Source organism: Theropithecus gelada, chromosome X (genome assembly GCF_003255815.1).
Source record: "Theropithecus gelada isolate Dixy chromosome X, Tgel_1.0, whole genome shotgun sequence".
Taxonomy (NCBI): Eukaryota; Metazoa; Chordata; class Mammalia; order Primates; family Cercopithecidae; genus Theropithecus; species Theropithecus gelada.
In genome coordinates, this window is record NC_037689.1 from 143,067,926 (window position 1) to 143,071,873 (window position 3,948).

Sequence of the window (3,948 nt, forward strand, 5' to 3'; positions counted from 1 at the left end):
TACTGCAACTGATACTGCAGAAATTCAGAGGCTCATTAGTGGCCACTATATGCCAATATATACCAATAAGTTGAAAAATCTAGAATAAATGGTCAAATTCCTAGACAGGAACAACCCATCAAGATTAAATCAGGAAGACATGCAAAACTTGAACAGACCATTTTCAGTAATGAAAGCCCGGGACCCAGTAGCCTCACTGTTGAATTCCACCAAACATTTAAAGAAGAACTAACACCAATCCTACTCAAATTATTCCCAAAAAATAGAGGAAGAGAGAATACTTTCAAATGCATTTTGTAAGGTCAGTATTACACTGATACTAAAACTAGACAAAGACACATCAAAAATTAATACATAAATAAACTACAAACCAATACTTCTGATATATATGGATGCAAAAATCCTCAACAAAATACTAGCAAACATAATTCGATAATACATTAAAAACATCACTAATCATGACCAACTGGGATTTATCTTTGTGATACATGGATGGCTCACCATATGTAAATCAATCAATGTGATACATCATATCAGCAGAATGAAGGAGAAAAACCATATGATTATGTAAATTGAGGCTGAAAAATTATTTGATAGAATTTAACATCCATTCATGATTAAGAAAAAAAAAAAACCAAAAGACTGGGAATAAAAGTAACATACCTCGACTGTGTCAACATGGTGGCACCCAGGTCCTAATTTGGTTTCCTGTGGTTACGAAAAGAGCCCGGTTTACCGAGGTGCAGTCCCCAGGGCTGCCGAATCAGCAGCGATGGAGAGCGGCACCGGGCCCTGCGGAGAAGAGTGCCCACGTGAAGTCCAGCAGATGACAGTCACTGAGGGGGCTGCCAAAATCCCAGCGCCAACGAGGTCTTTTATAATCTGGTGCAGGAATTCAATCGGAACCTGACACGTGCTGTGATCATCGAGTTTGCTCGCATTCAGCTTGGGGCCAAAGGAATCCAGATCAAGGTGCCAGGAGAGAAGGATACGCAAAAGGTGGTCGTGGACTCATTAAAGCAAGAGGAAGAAAAGGCTGAACTGAAAGAGAGTGAAAATCTGGCCTCAGAAGACCAACCTCTCACAGCGGCGGTGAGGGAGATCTGTGAGGAAGGCCTGCATGTGCTGGAAGGCCTGGCAGCTTCAAGCCTATGTTCCATTCGATTTGCCGTAGAGGTGCCTGGGCTCAGATCTGTGGTTGCAAACGATGCCTCTGCCCGGGCTGTGGATCTCATACGCCGGCATGTGCAGCTCAATGATATGGCCCACCTGGTACAGCCCAGCCAAGTAGATGCCCGGATGCTGATGTACCAGCACCAGAGGGTGTCAGAGAGGTTCGACGTCATCCATCTGGAGCCCTGTGGCAGCCCTGGCCCCTTCACGGATGCAGCTGTGCAGGCTGTGAGTGAAGGACAGTTGCTGTGCGTGACCTGGCGGACATGGCGGTGCTGGCGGGGAACAGCGGGGAGACTGTTACAGCAAATACGGTACCATGGCCCTCAAGAGCCGGGCCTGTCACAAGATGGCCCTGAGAATCCTCTTGCACAGCCTGAACCTCTGCGCCAACCGTTACCAGCGCTTCGTAGTGCCGCTGCTCAGCACAGCGCCAACTTCTACGTGCGTGTTTTTGTCCGTGTCTTCGCTGGCCAGCCCAAGGTTAAGCCCTCAGCCAGCAAGCAGGCGCTGGTGTTCCAGTGTGTGGGCTGCGGGGCCTTCCACCTTCAGCGACTCGGCAGAGCGTCAGGAGTTCCCCAGCGGCCGGGTCAAGTTCTCTGCAGCCTATGTTCCCGCTGTGACCCCGAGTGTGAACACTGTGGGCAGCGACACCAGCTTGGTTGCTCCATGTGGGCAGAGCCCATCCATGACCTGGATTTCGTGGGCTGTGTACTAGACGCTGTGCGCACTAACCCCAGCCGCTTCCACACCTCGGGGCGGATCCGAAGGGTCCTGAGCGTCATCACTGAGGAGCTTCCGGATATGCCTCTGTACTGCACCCTGGACCAGCAGAGCAGCACCATCCGCTGCAACATGCCCAGCCTCCTGTCCTTGCGGTCAGCCCTCCTCCACGCTCACTTCCGGGTCTCGCTCTCCCAGGCCGGTAAGAAGGCTGTGAAGACGGATGCCCCCGCCTCCGCCCTCTGGAACATCATGCGCTGCTGGAAGAAGGAATGTCCGGTGAAACGGGAGTGACTCTCAGAGACCAGCCCAGTGTTCCGCATTTTCAGTGTGGAGCCCAGGCTGCAGGCCAACTTCACCATCCGGGAAATTACCAACCCCAGCTCCCGCCAGCGAGGACCCAAGCGCTTCCGGGCCAACCCGGAAGCCAACTGGGGTCCCCATCCTCATGCCTGGCCAGGGAACAAGGCGGCCGGCAAAGCTATGGAGTAGAGATGCAGGCTGCTTCGGAACAAGCGGAAGGAGCCGCCAGAGGGCAGGGCCCAGCGAGCTGCCCTGCTCAAGACATTTCCTTGCAAAAGGTTTAAGGAGGACACCTGTCAACGCGGAGACCAGTGCTGCTAACTCCCGCAGCCCCCCGACACCCGGGGTCTCTGCTGATGCTGCCACTGACTGTCCAGAGACCTCCAGTTACAGCCCCCTTGGACCTGGGGCTGCCGCCAGGCCAGGCATACACTGAACCAATAAAGAGATGTTGGCCGGGCGCTGCAGCTCACGCCTGTAATCCCAGCACTTTGGGAGCCCGAGGCGGGCAGATCATGAGGTCAAGAGATCGAGACCATTCTGGCCAACATGGTGAAACCCCGTCTCTACTAAAAGTACAAAAAATTAGCTGGGCGTGGTGGCACGAGCCTGTAGTCCCAGCTACTGGGGAGGCTGAGGCAGGAGAATCGCTTGAACCCGGGAGGCAGAGGTTGCAGTTAGCCAAGATGAGGCCACTGCACTCCAGCCTGGCAACAGAGCGAGACTCCGTCTCAAAAAACAAAAAAAAACAACAAAAAAAAAACACAACAACAACAAAAAACAGAGATGTCACATAACCGTCTCCCGATAAAAATAAAAAAAAGAGAAGTAATATACCTCAACATAATAAAAGTCATGTATGACACCCACACCCACAGCTAGCATCACATTGAATGAGGAAAAGATGAAAGCCTTTCTTCTAAGATCTGGGACACAAAAAAGATGCCCACTTTCACCACTGTTACTTAACATAGATTTCAAGTCCCAGCCAGAGCCATCCAACAAGAGAAAGAAACACAGGGCATCCAAATTGGAAAGGAAGAAGTCAAATTATTTTTGTTTGCAGATGATATAATCTTATATTTGGAAAAATCTAAAGACACCACAAAATAACTTAGAATTATTAAACAAATTCAGTAAAATTACAGACACAATATCAATATACAGACATTTCCAGGTCATTGGTCTAAGCAAAAATGTATTGAGTAATACCTCACAAACACAGGTAACCAAAGCAAAAGTGGACACATGGTATCAGATGAAGTTAAAAAGCGTCCACATAGCAAAGGATACAATCAACAAAGTGAAGAGTCAACCCACAGAACTGGAGAAAATATTTGCAAACTTCCCAAACTCAAACAACTCCATGGAGAAAAAAACTAATAATTCTATCCCAAAATTCCAAAATGGGCAAAAGATGTGAAAATACATTGCTGAAAAGCAGACATACAAATGGCAACAGGCATAAGAAAAGGTGTTTAACATCATTGATCATCAGAGAAATGCAAATCAAAACTACAATGAGATATAATCTCATCCCAGTGTAAAATGGCTTATATATAAAAACAGGCAATAACAAATGTTGTGAGGAAGTGGAAAAAAGGGAATCCTCATACACTGTTGTTGGAAATGTAAATTAATACAGCCACTTTGGAGAATAGTATGGAAGTTCTTCTAAAAACTAAAAATAGAGCTACTGAATGATGCAGCAATCTCACTACTGTGTACATACCCAAAAGAAAGGAAAGC

General features: G+C 48.1%; 1 pseudogene across 1 annotated transcript; it reads left to right on the top strand.

The window, feature by feature from the left end:
- The first annotated feature begins 772 nt into the window (after positions 1 to 772).
- On the top strand, positions 773 to 2,645 carry LOC112615732 (annotated as a pseudogene). The gene has a single exon (XR_003117451.1). The product of XR_003117451.1 is annotated as a tRNA (guanine(26)-N(2))-dimethyltransferase pseudogene (transcript).
- The last annotated feature ends 1,303 nt before the right edge of the window (positions 2,646 to 3,948 follow it).